Raw genomic sequence first — 19,132 nt, 5'->3', positions numbered from 1 at the left:
ACAGGAATTGGGTTCCTAAGAGCAACAGTTTCTGAAAAGTGCCTTTTAAATTTGAAGTTGTCTTTGGGGAAGCGCTTTTACACATTCCTTGTAGATATCAGCTTCCAGAAAACTGGCAGAATCTGTGGTAAGTAAAAATATCTATGTCTGGATCAAACAGTGATAGGAAAACAGCAGGTGAAAGAAATTCAGAACGCTAACCTACAACAAATTCTGTTAAGATAACAAAATCATGGGTTGGATGAGGGGTTATAGTGATCTAGCTGTTACTTAAGAAAGTTTAAGACATGATAGAAATCTTTTGGTTTCTGTTCATCAGAGAAACAGTTGGAGCAGTATGAGTATACTATGTGTCTTTCCTGAGGCTTGGAAACTTAATGCCTTTAGACAGTATTCATCATGTATTCACCATAGTTTATGTTTTGCCTGCTCATAATTCAGTAATTATTATGCTTAATCTTATTTTGGATTCATTAAACAAGTGGGCTATTTCATGCATGTCCTAAATGTCAATTTTTTCTTCTTGCTAACCCTTAAATTCCCTGAATAATAGGAAAAAACACTTCATCCCTCTCTGATATGATTAATGTCTTTCCACTTACATACATATAATTCCACACTGACCTCAGAAATGTCCAGTCAAATCCAGTTCATTCATTTGAATGATCCTTTATTCACCTCAAGATGATTTTACTTTTTGTTTATAACCCAAGTTGGTAATGCCTCTAACTCAGTTTTGATAAGCTGGTATAAAATAATAAAAAAAAAAAGCCTAAAGGAGGGCACTCCGCTCTATTTACAGTATGATTCTACATACCAGTTAAATTTAAAACTGAAAACCAAAACTCCAGAGTGATACAACCACTAGCAGAATCTTCAGTTAGGGCAATATTCTACAAATTTGACTAATCAAAATTAGCTACAGGATTTAGTTTCTTGTTCAAACTGAAAATTGTTTCAGTTTAGGAAGTAAACACACCCTACACACCTGCTTTAAAATCTTCTTCATTGGCATATACTGGTAGTGTTCATGCTAGTCTTAATTGCATACATTGGGTCTTATTCTTGTAGTCTCTTTTAAAGCTGCCATTGCCCAAAAGTGTGTCGTTATTTCTACAGCATACCTCCACAGTCTCTCCTTGTGATTCATTCCTAAAAGGAGATTTTTTTCCAGTCTGATAGGGTAACATATTAGTACTTCTAAAATTATATTAGGCAGTATAGTCCCTGATATATGATCAAAGCAATTTGTCTGAATGGTTTTGTAATATTTCAGGGTCCCAGAAATAATTTGAGATGTTTGAAATAATCACTGGGCTTGTTGGCAATTTTTGGAAATTCTTGATAGTTACTCATTATTGTACCTAGGATTTTAAATGTTTTTACATGAAGAGTTCTTTTGATCACAAATCTTTTCATCTTTCCTGTTGCTGTCCAAACTGCCAACATAGAAATTCCTGGTACACATTTTGGCAATTGATGAATCGTCACATTCAGTTGATTCATATTAGTAGAGCTAAACTGCTTCAAGTCTACTGATGGAATTACTTTTAAATTGTCTATAAACCTGTTTTTAGGGATTTCTAGTGCCCAGTTTAGAAGAGATTTTTTTTTTTATTTCAAACCAGTGTTAGTTTAGGGTATAACCCGTCTATATTTTCAATTTCCATCCTAAAAACCTTATAGACTACTGAAACACATTGCCCTTAAACAAAGACTTCAGCTTTTCTCATTTGTAACAGATAGGGTGGGCGTATTAAAAACAGTTTTTTTGTTATCTGAAAAGAACATGGTAAATACAAAATAAATCCTCTAAATATAAAATGCAGCTTAATCTTCCTTTTCAGTTCCATATTTCTATTCCTCCATCAAAAGACCTGCATACTTCTGAAAATGGTGGTCCATTTCTTGTGTGATTTCAGTTGGTTACTATAATAGCTTTAATATATATTGGGGTTTTTTCCCTTCAGAAATTCTAATTTTGTACACTCGAGAGCTGAACTTATCTGTAATTCAGAAAGGGCTATTCTATTGGTGACTCAGCTTGTACTTGAACACCATGTAACTACAACATTACAAGAATTCTAACCTTACTGTCATTTTCTTGCTGAATCTTGTCAAAAGAAGGTTTATGCTCTAATTTCTGATTTTTCCAGTTTTGTAGCTACTGATTTATATGTTTTTTGTAAGCATAGCAAGTAACTTCCTAATTTTACCTTCTTAAGTTAAAAACCATTAGTATTCTTTATCAGATATTTAGGTGAGGATGAGCATGCTTTCCTTACCCTCAAAGGATGGTTTCCTTTGGGAAGCAGTTAGAGGGGCCCAGTGTGCCATTAGCAGAGAGAGAACTAATAAATCCATTAGCATTCACTAGCTTCCATAGCATTTAATTGCTAGTTTTAATTGTCCAATTTTCAAGCTCTAGTATGTCCAAAGACTGGAACTGATAGGGTATATGCTATTTTTCTGAACTCCCCAGTGTTTTAAGGTACTCTTGAAATACTTTGTAAAATATAATTACTTGGTAGATTGGATCTTAGTTGGTTGAAATAAGATCAACTTGTCCTACCATAAATATGAATTGTACTGACTACAGTATGACATTAGTAGCCAGTACTGCATTCATTTTCAAGCAAATGCTTCTACCTCCCTAAAGAAAGCATGTGCAATTAAAAGAAGGTGTTGATTCCTTCTTTTTAATGGTATGCTTAATATGTTTGCAATAAGGGCCTTTTGGTTCCTTAACCTTAAGGGTAACAAATTGGTTTTGATTACACCCTGACCTGTCAACAAGAATAATTAAATAATTTTCCTTCATGTAAGAATGGGAATTGTTAATAATTGTTAAACTAATATCATAGGAATCAAAAGGAATACCAGGCATATATTTGCTAATACGAAGATTGCTAAATCTTCTGTCAAGCTTTAGGACAGACTCACCTTTAATGCATGTTAATGAGGAAAGCAGTAGCTGATTGGCCCGACTGATCTATTTTGCACTTGATTTTTTACAAAATCATCAGGTGATTTAAGTACTCTACAATGGTCAGCTGGGAAAGAATTCTTTCATCAACACTCAAATGGAACAATTAAAGTATATTGCTGATATCAGTCTTGCTGCTACTAGTTTTTAGCATGCATTGTGTAAGTATATTTCTTTTTTTTTTTTTTTTTTTGTAATGCTTACATTTGTTGGCATTGTTATCCAAAATATAAATGTCAATTGCAATTGCAGCAGTGGTAGGAGGGAAATGAGTTATCATTTCTTAACTTGGAGTTATTTCCAGGAGCTATCCCCTGGTGAGGGAAAGTCTTTAAGTCTTGAGAGAGAGAATTGTTCTGAAATCATCACTCTGGTAAGTTCTAGTTTTGTTGTTTTGTAAAAAACTGCATTATCTTATGAGAGTTCTGAGAATATGAATACAAATATCATGACAAGCCTTAGTAGCCATACAAAAATCTTGTAAAGAATCTGTTATAGCGGAGTTTGGTAGTAAGTACTTCTGGGTATACTAGTAGTTGTTGGAGTAGTTGTCTTGGTAGCAGTTAAACTGTGTTCTATTGTGCAGTTTGCTATGAAATGTGAGAGTCCCCCACTCCATTTTCATAAAGATAAGTAACTGTAGTGTAGGAGGGCCAGAATTATGGTGTACCATGGCCACTTTTCAGTTCTAGCATCACAGTTACTGAGCTGTGTTGGAAACACTAAATTGAATGACTCGCTGTAAGTAAAATTATGGCATCTATAAAGCCTGAGTTAAGATATTTTATCTCTTAGTTAAGTAAAATCTAGAAGCATCCTGTGCTCTGTAGAGCAGTGTATTGCATTGTACCTTTAATGCCTACTTAATAAATCATGTGGTAACAAATGAATTTTATCCGTGAACTCAGTTTTGGGGAAGTCAGAAGTTTGGAGGTGAGCTTCAAGATCAGAATTTGTTTTCTGCTCTTCAGTTCCTTGCTTCTGAGTATTATAAGCTTTACCAGTGGACCAATGGATAAGCTTTAGATTTCAAGGGCCATTAGTACAAAACATCTATGTCTTTGAACCAAAATGTTGTACAACTTGAGTTGTCATACTCAGTATATCAATCAAAAAAGGGTATGTACTCAGTATGACAATCAACAAATTTAAATTTAAAGCTAGGACACTCCATCCATGACTTAATAGCAAAGGTAATATCTCTGAAAATACTGTCTTGAGTGTTCAAAAGTGGCAGTTAGAGGAGAGCACAACTTGTACCTGACTTGTTATGCTAACTCAGTTAGCATAATAAGAAAAATGTTAGCTTCATGAACGAAAACCAAATGCAAAATTCTATTTTTTAATACAGTAAAAGCAAAACTCAGTCTCAGGGAGTAATGTAGCTGAGAAAAGAACAGAGCCCATAACTGGTCACAGTGCTCTTTATACCATTTGGATTTCAGACAAATATAGGCAGATAATGCAACTACTAAAAAGTCAAAATCATTAAGTTTAAATGTGTGCATCACAAGGTCATTATCATCTCAATTCTCAAAGAGGACTCAAACCACGATTTAAACAAAAAGACAATGTAAGAGAGAAAATCCTTGTTGTAATGAACAAAACACACTTAAGTCTGTCCCTGTGAACAGTCACACAATCTTTATTGAAAGAATCAGTTATAAAAGTCAAGAGTTCTCCTGCTCTTCCCCCAGCCTGTTTGAAACAATGAGCAGCAGGTGTTGCAAGGTGATGTTGGAAAACAGCTCTGAAACATTCTTTAGCACCCATTCATTAATGGTATGTATTAATTAATATTATTTCTTATATGTGTGATATACGTAACTCAGGGTAGTTCTGTAGGTTACCACAGATTCATTAACATGCATTGCTGTAATATCAAGCTATTACTAATTTATTTACTTAACCTCACACTGATATTTCAATATAAAAATGAAACTGTTTTGTCTAGGCAAAATACACTCCAATATTAACATGTTGCCCCACCATTAAGAAAAAAGAATCAAAGACATTGCAGGTCTCTGACTTCTCAGGGTTTCTTTTGCTGTTCCTCATTTATCAAAGACAGACACTGGCAAAGTCAAGGGTAAATAACCTTTCCCACATATTTCCTCTTAAAGCTCTAGTTTACAAAGCTTCTGTCTTCCAGATTATAACCCAGCTTTTATACCACCACTCTGAAACAGTGAAGTAGCAATTTAATTGTAGGGATGGTCCAAAGTCACTATCAAAAGCATTATTTATTAGTAGAGTCTTCCTAGCTCTCAAACCAGTGGAGTGGGCTGGCAGCAATTTGGTGTACTGGAGTGCTAATTACATGTTATACTTAGCAATTGTGAGAAATTTAATTTGGTTATCAGGCAGCAACAGGATCAGTAACACAGCGGGGGGAGAAGGAAAGAGCTGGCTCCACACATCAGAAAAATTACATTCAGTTCAGTCGTGTCTGCCAGCTTATAGTCTGATGTATACTTCTGTAGGAGGTATTTACACAGATGTCGGCAAGGTGTATGAGGGCTACATTTCAATTCATTTAAAGATGAGTTTAGGGTGCATCCACGTATACACAGTTTCTGATTCCTAAGTGGCTCTGGAAGCATTTGTGTGTGTGTAGTTGTTATCAGTACAGTGTTTGTTTTTCGCAGTCAGGAATATATCAATGGCTTTAGAGGGCAACATTGTTAAACTTGAAGGTTTAGGAATGAATCCCAGCAGACTTGAGCGTTTTTTATTTTTTTAATTTGAAAATATGCAAATCAAATAGGACATTCACAGAGGCCATTTATATTGAATATCTTAGCTTTAATCATTGTTTGTGATGTCTCAGCTGATGCACAATCATTCATAATCATTCATAATGGTTGGACTCAATAATCTTAAAGGTCTTTTCCAACCTAAATGATTCTATAAGTCTATGATTCTATAATTAGATAAGCCTCTAACCCTAATAGAGAGAGAGCTTTCAGTTATTCCATGCTGCTTCAAATCATTAATAGCAGAACCAGAAAAGATCACATGGACCATTCTGCTTTCTTCATAACTCACTGACTTCTCTGCATTGTCAGCCCTACTAATAATTTAAACTCTTATTGTAAATCTATAGTGATAATGTGTTAAATGCTTTTCCTGGGGAAAGTATTTTGTAGTTATTCTTTAGTGTTCCCTATGTTTTTCCTTGCCTCCTGTGCGGAAGAATTCTCTTTTGTATTTGCCCTGGGCTGTAACTGAACTACATGTCTACATGTCAAACATGTTACATTCGCATTTCAAAGGACTTGGCTTTATGTACCTGAGACCCAAATATTATCCTTGAAACCCATTTTATCAGCTGCAATAAGAACCTATAGGCTTCTGAATTTCTTAGGTAGTAACTGCCTCCTTGAATTCCTGTTGTGTAGGAGCTTAAATATCTACTTCTGGCATTTACCGATTTTTAGTCCTTGAAAATCAGAGCAGGGGGTCACATTTCTTGAGTGCCAATAAAATATTTTTTTGTTCTAACTTGGCCATCAAGACATTTTTTAATATTTAGGTATTACAATAACAGTCCAAGCTTCCCACTTGGCCATTTTTGTCAATGTTTCTCATTCCCCTTGCTTTGCGTCCTTTTCCCAGACTGTGCCCTGCCTGGATACCAGGGCAGATTTAGCACTGCAGCAATATCCCTATGCTCCACAGATCAGTCCTGTCCACAGACAAAAAGACTGTCATGCTGAATACTTTGCCCTTTATCATTTGGGTCCTGTTTAAAACAGCAGGGAATTAATGGTAGCTTTGCTGCTATTTCCAGTCTTGTTAGTCAACAAGCATGCATTCTCTGCTTTTCCTTAAGAATGTAAACCCAAACTGTCCAAAAGGCAATGCAGGAAAATTACCTATGTACTACTGGAAACATGCACTAAATGGCAGGAGAGGTCTCTCATCAGATGACAAAACTTTACCTGCTATGTGTAGATTTGCATTTGAAATAAGATATTCCTTATTTCCCTGAGTTTGTGTTCTGCTGCCATACCTGAGCTGAATGCTGTGAAGTTGTTTCTTGTCACTTATATTTGGATCCCAAAGACATCAAATCTTATCCCTGACACAATGTCAGTGGGGGTAGAGTTTTAGTCAGGACCAAGTTAATACCTGCTATTTAAAAAACCAAGCAAATAAAAAATCCCTAAGTCTCTTTGCCTTTCCAAAACCAAACATGGAAGAAACTATTTTAGCAGGTTTAATATAACTTCTTGTATAAATGCTGGTGGGTATTACAAATCTCTTCTCTCTGAGCTGGAATATACATTAGAGAGGTTAGCTATACTTTTCAAATGAACGTGCAAAAAATTCCTGCATTTTTGAGGCTTTGCTTCTGTTTAGGTCCATGCATCTGTTTCCTATCTATGCTTGTTCACTGACAGCTTGGTATATCTCAGTCAGTCAATATATTTTGTATTAACAGGGTTTTTTCCACCATCTATGAAAAATTGGGATTTAAAAGTATTTTCCTCCTGTCACCTGAGAGATCTGTAATACAGTTGTCCACATGCCCTACACAATCTGGTTACTTTAGCCTTCTTTTTTTGCCTGTCATTACAGCTCCTCATTGAAGAGTACATATCCGGACAGAGGGGCAACAACAGATAACATGCTTAGAGTGAAAAATTTTGCCATCTGTGGGGCATGTAGGCAGGAAATTATACAAATGCAAGCATGGAAACAAAAGTGAATAAAAGTTGAAAGGGAATAAAATGTAGACTCAAATTATCCAGAAAGAGCTCAAACAAAGAAGGGGAGGTGATCCAGTGTGAGGAGAGAAACAATCAAGAGATTCAGTTCACTACAGGCTTGGGGAAGAGTGGCTGGAAAGCTGCCAGACCTGGGGATATCAGTCGACAGTCAGCTGAATATGAGCCAGCAGTGTGCCCAGGTGGCCACGAAGGCCAATAGCATCCTGGCTTGGATCAGAAATAGAGTGGCCGGCAGGACTAGGGAAGTAATGGTTCCCCTGTACTCAGCACTGGTGAGGCTGCACCTTGAATACTGTGTTGTTTTGGGCCCCTCACTGCAAGACAGACATTGAAGTGCTGGAGTGCATCCAAAGAAGAGCAACGAAGCTGGTGAGAGGTCTTGAGCACAAGTCTTATGAGAAGTGGCTGACGCAACTGGGATTGTTTAGCCTGGAAAAAAGGAGGCTGAGGGGAGACCTTATTGCTCTCTACAACTACCTGAAAGGGAGTTGTAGCGAAGTGTGTGTCAGTCTCCTCTCCTAAGTAATAAACAATAGGACAAGAAGAAACAGCCTCAAGTTGTGCCGAGGGAGGTTTACATTGGACATCGGGAAAAAATTCTTCACTGAAAGGGTTGTCGAGCATTGGAACAGGCTGCCCAGGGAAGTGATGGAGGTATTTATAAGACATGTAGATGTGGCACTTAGGGACATGGTTTAGTGGTGGACTTGGCAGTGCTAGGTTAACGGTTGGACTTGGTGATCTAAAGGTCTTTTCCAACCTAAAAGATTCTGATTTTATGATTTGGCTTGAAACAAGGTATAAGGCAATGGTAATCACGTTCTTGTTTGTCAGAAAGGAATTGCAAAAAAGAAGGGCTGGACCCTATGTGAACCCTTCCGGAAGAAAATGCTGCAACATGTCTGCACTGAATAATTAATTTTAATAATATGATAATAACATCTTACTTAATAATGAATTATTGAGTATTAATGTCTTTCAGATGAGTATATGTTCAGTTTAATCCAGGATGTAAAGTAATATATTATAAAAAATATCACTGTCTAACTCTGAATTCCTATTTGAATATCACTGTCAGTTTGTTTGTTTGTTTTAAAGAAAGATTGGCATTTTATTTAATACCATTTAAAATAGGTAGCCCCAGTATATTCTTGTCAGGATCTGGCACCCTCACCTAAAAATTCTGTGCCAGATGGGAACTGGTTTTGATTTTATTTCTTTTAATGAGTGGTGGAGTCAGATAATTCACTGCACGTCAGTTCAAATGGTAATTGCAGAAACTGTTAAAACTAATTACTCACACAGACTTGTACTAGTGTAGTTTAAACAATATGACTATTTTTGTAGCTACTTTTATTTCAGACTTCATTGATTACTATGCTTACTTTAAATATTTTTCTAATTAACTTTGAATTAATAGAAACAGTCAGATGTGGATAGCTGTGTGATAGCTCTGTTCACATTCTGAACTAGTTGGCTGTTTGTGCAGATTAACATGGGACTCTGGTCAAACTAGCAAATCTAGCCCCTTTGTTTTAAAAGGCCAGTGCTAAATTGAATCTTAAGCTTCTGTCACGCTTTCTGTGAGCAACCAAAATAAGTTCTGCTTTCGGTAAATCTGGAGTTATTCTGCCTATGCCTAAACAATAGAACAGTTCTGAATTTAAGAATTGCACTTGAGAGCTACCCAGAAGAGAATGTGCTTGATTGTAGTTGCTTGAATTGTACAAAAAATATCCAAGCAATGTTGGGGTCCATCAATTTATTGACTTATGTCTATTTATTGGCTGTTCTTCAAACTCTTATCACCCTATTAACTGACAATTTGGTTCATAGTCTATTGAGCTTGAAGAAGAGGTTCTTAAAAGCTTACGTGATGGAATAAAAAAATATTTAGGCTTGCTTCAGAGAAAGAAATTGAGAATGAACTCAGTAGAACATCCTTTACTGTGTGAAGAATCTAAAGGGAGCTCACAGGCTTCTGAGAAGAAATTGAAAGAAATAATGTGTTCAGAGTATTTTCCCTCTGCATTTTCTCTCAGCGATATTTATCATGCAAGATTATTCCATCAAATTGATAGAAGTGTTCCATTTGGTTACGTTTTACCTTTTAAATGGGAGGGTTAATTGTAATTGGTTGTATTGGTTTGTATCTGCCCTGTGCCAGGACATGTGTACCATCAGGTTTATGCTATTGCATGTTTTTTTGTTTTGGGCCTCTCATACAGGAAGGATGTTGAGGTGCTGGAGCGTGTCCAGAGAAGGGCAACGAAGCTGGTGAGGGGTCTGGAGCACAAGTCTTATGGGGAGCGGCTGAGGGAACTGGGGTTGTTTAGTCTGGAGAAGAGGAGGCTGAGGGGAGACCTTATCGCTCTCTACAACTACCTGAAAGGGGGTTGTGGCGACGAGGGTGTCGGTCTCTTCTTCCAAGTAACTAGTGATAGGACAAGAGGAAATGGCCTCAAGTTGCGCCAGGGGAGGTTTAGATTGGATATTAGGAAAAACTCTTCACTGAGAGAGTGGTCAGGCATTGGAACAGGCTGCCCAGGATGGTGGTGGAGTCACCATCTCTGGAAGTGTTCAAAAAACGTGTGGATGTGGCGCTTCAGGACATGGTTTAGGGGACATGGTGGCACTGGATTAATGGTTGGACTTGATGATCTTGAAGGTCCTTTCCAACCTAGTGATTCTGTGATATGTTCAGTGTCTGTGCATGCCACTGAGTTGAAATTTAGATGTACTATCCTATTTTAGTGAAATTCTTGCTATTGGTTTGCTTTTAGTTCTTGCTACTAAATTTTATATTTAGTGAAATTAGTTGCATCGAATCAAGAGAGGTGGCACCAATATTTGAAATGACAGTGAATTGATATGAACTAGTACACCTTGGCTGCTACATATTTGAGTCTTTTCTTTCTCTAGTACATGTAATTCTATGAATTTTATGGAAAACACTACTAGCTTCAGCAGCTGTCTCTACATTTGAGTTTCCATGTTTGCATGTGAATAAACTGAATAAATCATAACTAAACTTGTTATTACAACAGTCTACATCAGGAGTTACTCCCATGTTTATTCTGGAATTATACCTACAGCAGAGCATGAGTTTTAACTCAGAATTATTATGCATAAAAGTATGTGTGTGTTTAAAGAGACTAAAAGTGCGTAAGAAGATAGTTCTTTTTTGAAAGTAGATTTCTGTGTAGATTTCCAGAATTAAACATCAATGTGAAGTGGAGGTTATTGTGCTGTACTGGTTGCACTCCTCTCCGTGCGCAATCACGTACTTCACCTGAACCTACAAGAGCCATCATCTTTGAGGAGCCAGTGACTGTAATTCAGGTTTTTTATTATTACTATGGAGGCAGGCATTTTTTGCTAAACAGAACTGAGTGATGTGTGGTGATTTTATGATCTTATCCAGGGATTAGGGAGTTGGAGCTAAACACATTTTCCTTGGAGTCACATATTGGCCTCAAACCATGGTTTGGGGACCATGCTGATAAAAAGCAAATGATTTTATTCAGTTCACATAAAATTCAAACTTCATGCCCTGGAGACCTACAGAAATAATGTATTAACACTTATCTTACAGAGCTGAATTCTTCTAGGAATAGCAAACCTTCACCAGCAGAGCAGAGAGAATGCTAAGGCTTTCAGGAGACTGCCATTTTGTCCTGAAGTACACATTGTGCTATGAATTAAATTTTGAGTTTTGGAAGTCCAGTTTTCAGAGGATGTTGTGTGTGCTGCTCCCAGAGAGTCGCAGGAATAATATATGTACATTCTAAAGTTAATTTAAATCTTCATTTTTGCTAAAGAGAAAATAAAGAGTGAAATCCATCCCTGTTACCCAAGAGAATCCCTTCAGCTTTTAGTAGGTTATATTCCCAGTGGGCAAAATGAGAAGTGGGTGGGTGGAGGGGAAAAGGGTCTTTGTGGTTTTGACTGATTCTTAATAATGCTCCCCTCCTTCCCCCCTCATAGTACACATAGTAGCAGGATAATTTATTGTTGGTGATGTGCTGATTTGGAGCAAAGAAGCATGTGCCTCTTATATATGATCCTAAGAAATCATATTTTTGCTGTATCATCATTCAGTGTCACAAATGCACAAGACATTGTAAAATTAAAACCCAAATGATGAGACAATATGGCAATGGGTGGATGTATCAGAGAAAAAGGAAGATGTAGGAACTCCTTTCTAATGCCGAATCATTGCAGAGGAGTGTATTTTGGATCCTAGCAATGAAATAGACCACATTTTCCTCTGGACTTATATTCTCATAAATATCTCCAATATTTCTTTGGTCATTGTTTGTGTATTGTAAATTCACAGGAAGAGTAATAATCCACTTGCAGTGGAACAGTAATAGTCTATTTTTCTGCTATCAAAAAATGTGCATCAGCATATGCTGTTCCCTTTTTCCCCAGGTCCCTGTGATAACCAGAAAGTGCTGAACAGCACTGAAATCAAAACTCTATAAACTGAAAAGTTTCAGTGAGTTATTTGGCTCTGTTTCTCTTGATCAGATCAAGGGATGCTATTCCTCTGAAATGATCAAAGCAGGAATAGAATGAAAACATAGCCTAATGCTGAACACCAGTTAATGTAACTGGTTTGCCTGTGGAAAAAGACTGGTTTGTCTAGGATTCAAAAAAAGAAAAAGATTAAACTGACCAATTGATGATAATATAACCGGCCAGAATACTTGTATATAGCTTGCAGAATTTTAAATGTTATCTTTGTGTTTAAGAAACCTGCTAATGTAACAGGAAGTATGTAGAGCTAAGCCTCACATTCCGTGTTTATTTAGTTAAAAGGGTTAGATCCAACTATATCTGTATGATTCCTTCATAATTAGCCACAGACTCAACCAGGAGGTATGGGGATCATAGCTCTTGTATTAGCATTCCTAATGCAGCAGGCATGTGGATTGCAGCACTCTGCCCAATATCCACAGTGTCTTCATTTGCTTATTTACCTTTCCTGTTTGAAAGCCAACACGAGAATAAGTTAGAGGCTGATTTCACTGAGACTGAAGAAATGTTAACCATGGCAATGGGGGCAAAGCCATTCTCTAAATTACAAAAAGGAAAGAACATGTCAGACGTAGATAACGGTAACCTTGGAATCACCACAAATATGAACACTCCTGTTCTTTTTGATTATTAGCACTTTAGGGGTACCTCGTTCTCTTTTATTGAATTGTCTCACCTCTGAAAATATTGCTGTATGTACTAATAGGTTTTGCATAGTGTAGGGGTTATTCCTTCTTTACAGGCATTTTTATCTTTATACTTTTACAAGGAAAATCATTGGTTGCCTTGTCCTGAAGTTCAATTAGTTTTTGCGTTGAGTTAAAGTTAGTGACCTTTTATATACATGGGTAATTTTTGCTCTGCCAGTCTGGATAAAGATCTCCTGACTCTCTGTCCTTAAATAACATTCATTACTATTGTGAAATCTCTTTTGCAGGGGCACCTCTTATGTAACTCTCTACTCTCTGAGTTACAGGACATTCTGGACAGTCCCATATTTATTTTCTCTGCCAGTTATGTCTGTGTATCTTGCTGGTTCTGCTCTTCTAGAATCTCTGCAATTCTACTTTTTCTTATCTGGTTCCCTAAACCTTAAATGCTATCCTTATTTCTCAAATGGAGTGGAATAGATTTCCTTTGTGTCTTACATACGACTCCTGTAACAATGCCTCCCAGAATGAGACTAACCTTTTTTCATTTGAGCATCATGTTATTGATTCATCATAAGCTTTAGATGTTTTTCTGCTGAACTGTTGCTTTGCCAGATGGTCCCCATTTTGCTTTTGTGCTTTTCATTTGTCCTTCCTAAGTGTATAGAATTTTACCTTACCTTTATTGAATTTAGCTTCGTTGCGTTTAGATTCACTCAAACCTGTTGAGATCATTTTGCATTCTCAGCTTGTCCTCTGAAATGTTTGCAGTGGCTCTAAAGTAGGTGTCACAGCTGGATTTTATAACTATCCTGGATTCTTATTATTCAAACTGATATAGAAAATATTTTTTTAATTGAGTTTAGAACACCACTACCCAAAGTATCCCACTTAAAATATTTCCACTGTTTGACAGAGGTACATTTCTCAGCAGGTTATATATCCTCCTTCTGCGATTTCCATTGAGGGCATATACCAGTCCTTTAGCATTTGTCTCTTAATACAACAGTGCTTCAGAGTTAAGCAAGGCTTAGTCCCTAGATGATTTTGTATTGCTTCAGTCTGTGAACCATGCCACAGGTACATCTTTGAATGATAAGGGCTTTTTTTTTTTTTTTTTTCACATGCTTGTAACAAAGAATGTTGTACCATCAGTAGTAATTCTAAGATTACAGAAGATCATCCATTTTGGCTAAATTTCAGCATTAGCTAAGACCTCTTGGGGCAGAAATACTCTTCACTGGAATTAGTAAAGCATGTCTTTTCTTCACTATTTATGCTATTCTTGATTTATGTAATGTTATTGTGGGCTACTCATCAACTGAACAATCAGACAGTTATCTAGAAGAGCCAAATATATTATTTCCTCTTTTATATATGAAAAATATGATGTTTTCACAAAATAAAGAGAGAGGAAAAAGAAAGAACCATCAAGCTACCTGCAGTGTAGTAGCAGAGCATGTGTAATGTGTATGTGTGGGCAGTTTATTCCTTGGTGCTCTGTTCCTTGATACCCTCCTGTCTGTGCTCCCCAAAAGCCAGCTTCCCTTAGCAGCCCTTTGTGTCCCAATTTTCCCTGGTTGCCTGCTCCTTCTACCCTAATGCCATATTCCTTCTACCTCTTTTTTTTTTGTTGTTGTAATTTACACTACATCAGTACATTCTTTCAAGTGTTTCTGAAGAGGTGAGGCTAATCCAGGGTATTTGTAGTGCAGATGAAAACACACAGCTGAGTGAGTTTCTGTGGTTGCAGTTTCAAGTTTTGAAACAGCAGGCTTGTGCATTCACTCTGTCAGTATATCCTTGCGTTGGGAAACCAGCCAAGGCGCTGGCTCTTATCTTTTGCTCTCATATCAAATGTGAAGAGGGCAATAATACATGTGTGCAATGTGAGTGAATCGTAGGGGTACAACAGGGTTCAATACCCAGATTTACTAAACACAGGCAACATGCAAGGCCTAGCAAACTGAGCCCTGAGGAAAGCTATAGATTCCAATTTCAAGGGATGCAACAAAATTGAAAACAAGGGAATTTTTGCTTTATTTCTAGCCTTCAGCTTTTATAGATCAAGAGTTTCTTTCTTGTTGCAGTTCTCAGCTACTTATTTTATCTCTAAACTAGAAGAAATACTTTGTTTATAAATCAAATTTGTCTTTGGGCTTAAGGCTTATTGTGCTCTAATCAATGGGCAGGACTTTCCCTACCTGTTCTCCACAATGTGAGAGGCCTAGGTTCAGTTTCTTGCTCTACTAGGTTTGAATATTGCTTTTCCACATGCTAAATTAAACTGATGAACCCTTTGTAGGGTGGATGACTTTTTCTGACTTGAGGATCACCTACCAAAAATTACGTATTTTTTACAGAGCCACAGAATTTTGCATGTCATTATTTGGAGATAGAAGAAGAGTTTATAGGATGAAGATCTTAAATGTTTCTCATTTTTTGTTTTAGTGTTACTTCTGGTTTCCATGTAATGGCTGATCCTGCTGATGTTGGTTTCAGTAGCTCACTTGGCTTATTTGCCTAGCAATTTGAATTTCTCAGCAGTTGCTGTATCGGTAGAGTTTCACTACTATCACTTGACTTAGCGTTGCAATGAGATGATACATGAATGTCTTGCAAACTGTCTGTGACTCAAGAGCTGCCAGCTGGCAAGCCTTCAACTTTGGGCTGGTTTTGGTGTGTTTTTCTGCTTTTCTTTTTTCTGTTTTGAAGTTAAAAAGAAAGTTAAATCCCAGGTTTCTACAGGACAGCAAAGCATTTCCTACACTATTATGTACTAGAGCCAAAGGATTAATTCTTTGTGAATGCTTAATCAGTCTTTCATAGAACTTTTTTGAGGACTGAATTCCCATATTTGAGTCTGTGGCTTTTCCAGTAGCCCTGTTCTCACCTGATCCCCCAAGCCACTGCTGTCACTTAGAACAAGGTCATCATTTCTCAGTCCCGTTCACAGTGCATCAGCTTACTGGGGTGGAAGTAATTTTTCCTTAGCACAATGCAGTCTCTACTGACTGGTAGCATGTTTTGGTCAATGTTAATTTGGATTGAGAGGGATCTGAGTGGTACATCAGAGCCAGTATCCTTTTGTTTCACACCTCCAGTTAAATTCTCTCAGCTGATGAAGCACAGACACAGGATCATGGCTTACATTACATGTGTTGCAGCTGGTCTCCCTTTGGAAAGGTTGTTCTGTCAGTGAGTAGACCCATCTGTTTCTTTAGTTTATTTTCCATGCTGGCACTTCTGCCAGAGCTCAGCAGTTCTGACATCATCTGCTCAAGGTTGAAGCCTGAATTCTGATACTGTTTAGCCTGATCATAATTTCTTCCCTCACTCCCTACTGCTTCTGTGACCGTGATAAAAACTATTTCTTAAAAAGCAGGACTGTTTTGGAATGTTGACCACAAACTCTGAAAGAAGTGAAAGGGGGGCTCTTTTCTCTATAAATTGCCAGTTGCCCAACTTGCATCAGCAGTTAACTCTGGCTGAAGATATTAATCATACTTCAGCAGTTTACTAGTTGCATTTGCACTTCCCTGGTTTGTATGTATACTTGAGATGAAAGATTGTAATAGATGAACAGTATCTCACTGAGTCCATGGGATAGCTTTGGTGTTCCCCAAACTCCTTAGGACTTCACAATTTCCTTTAGGAAATTAAAGGCTCATTTTAAAAGGGGGTGGGGGAGGTTAACAGCTGCAAAAACAATGTTGTTGCACAGGAAGATGGAAGGGGAGATGGCAGGTAGGTCATTGCAAAATGCATTATGCCATCCTCTCCCCTCCCTCCTCAAAAAAACCCACCACCAACAACAAAAAAACACCCCCAAACAAACTATGGTTTGTGAGAATCTGAAGTAAGTAGCTTGCTTAAAAATTTTCATCACGTCTTGATGCATATTAAGGAGGTAGGGCTTCTTGGAGAATATGCAGAACACCAAATATTACGATGAGAATTCATGACCCACAAAATGACCTACGAAAGATGCAGCAGTAATTGATTTTACGTGTGCTCTCACATGAGTAATGACATCCTGTTTTTTATAAAGTTTCTTTCAAAAATAAATTCTACAGAGCTTTACAGCAAACATTAGTTTCATTAAATTCTTCTATGAGGAATGAGAAGTGTTGTTATTATTTTACTTGGTTTATATGCGAATGACATAAGGAGTAAATGATGGCTTGCAGAACTGGTGATGGTAACTGCATATTGACATCCCTGTTGCTTGCTCTAACTGACACTTGCTAGGAGTAAGCTCTGCTTTTTATGTGATTACAGATGTCCTTCCAGGCTTGCCCTTGGTACATGTGGAGTTTTACTTGCAGTCTTAGCTGTTGGAAACAGTTATTTACACAGAATCTTGAGACTCCCTAAAAAATGTTTTAGATACTAGGACTGTTGGGTAGGGTTTAAAAGAGCTCCAAGAATAAAGAATCTAAAATTGATTAACAGTTCTAATATGCCATTCTAGAGTTCTCTTGTATTTTTTCCCAAAAAGGCATTAGTTCATGATTTCTGAAAGCCTGCAGTACAGATAACTGCTGTATGAGAGTTTTATACATCATCCTCATATTTCTGAAGTGCTTAGCTAATTATATGATGGATGGATTTTTATTGCACAATAAGCTACATGGATGTAAAAGATATTTATGTATGCAACTAAATACCTGAATTAATTATGTACACAAAAGGCCAAAATTGGTTATTTGTTTATAGTAATTGTATGTTGCATTTGATTGCTTAGACTCTGGGTAATGTTCATTATCAAAACTTAGATTTAGTATAACCTAGAACTGTAGTGGTCAGATCTACAGTAATCTAAATCACTGTGCTGATTTACATTAATGGAACATACGGTTTTGTTGCCCTGGCCCCTGTTCCAAGCAGTGAAGCCATACCTGATTGTTTTATGAGTGAAGCTCAGCAGAGGCCTGTTACAGAAAAAAATTACTTTAATCTGTTCTCCAGAAAGAGGTTGGAAATCCATGTGTTTAAAACTAATAATACTACAGTGATGGCTTTGAATTCAAAGAGAAAACTGTCTCAGAGAAGAAGTTGATGACAATATAGTGCAGACTGCCAGATGGGTACCAAATAGCAAAGTGTTTGCTGGAAAGTCACATTGAGAGGTTTCATACAGAGAGCAGCTGGTGAGATGCAGCTGTGTAATCAGCTCTGCTGAAGAGTACACACAACGTTCAGCATGCTCAGTGCAAAACTAAATTCTATTCCACATGGATCAGAAGTATTTACCACATTTTATTAACTGGATGCTGATTTTGTGCAGGACCCGTTTGGAAGAAATGGGAAGTCTTGCTTTTAAAACACAATATTCTTGCTCAGCAACAGGTTCTTGTACGTTGTTTAATTGTAATGTGCTATTTTTGGGCAGAGGCTGGCCTTCTTTGAAGAGATGATGGGCCATTTTAAGCATTGCTATAGGTAGAAATGATATATTTCTATCAACTTTACAAGATGACAGGAATCATCTTAAATAAGGCTATTTGTTTCATGAAGAACCATAATACATATCCACTTACCATACAGGTAACACTTAGAAAGACTTTGGTATATCAGTTGACTTGGATACTTGATGATACAACATCAGTTGACCTGATGCACACTCTTTATTGCAATGACAAGATATTTTGAAGCAGACAGAAATGTATTGGCACATATCTAATAGAAATCAACCATGGTGGGACACCACCAGTTGTTGTGTCTAAAACTTACTCCTTTTTCACACTTGAATCTCAGTGAGGTCCAGTAAATGACTTTTGTTCTACACTGTGGTATAGCTTTTCTAATAAAGAACATCTGATACTGCTTGACAGAAACAGGCTTCATAGGTTGAAATGTCCTATGTACTGTTGAACTTCTGGCTCCAAGCATGGAATTTATGGCTTACATCTCCAGAGACACAGGCAGCCCTCAGCTGCACTATATCTGTTGGCCCTCAGCCCAGGCAGCCAAACATCCAGGAGTGGGGAAGATGTGCTCAGGGCCCTGACATTGAGGTTCTTTTCCCTGATTGTGTCTTGGAGCACTCTCTCTTTTGTTCCATGGCTTTGGACACCCATCATTAATACTTGGTTAATTTTATTTCTGTCTAAATGTTTTCTTGTGTTCTGCTGCCTGTCTTCTGTGGTGAGTCAAGAGAAGACTAACTTCTGAAATATGTGCTCTTCCCATTGTTTTCAAGTGCTCACATTTGA

This window comes from Phaethon aethereus, assembly GCF_964289735.1.
Source record: "Phaethon aethereus genome assembly, chromosome: 16".
Classification (NCBI taxonomy): domain Eukaryota; kingdom Metazoa; phylum Chordata; class Aves; order Phaethontiformes; family Phaethontidae; genus Phaethon; species Phaethon aethereus.
Note: the sequence above shows the minus strand (reverse complement) of the source record.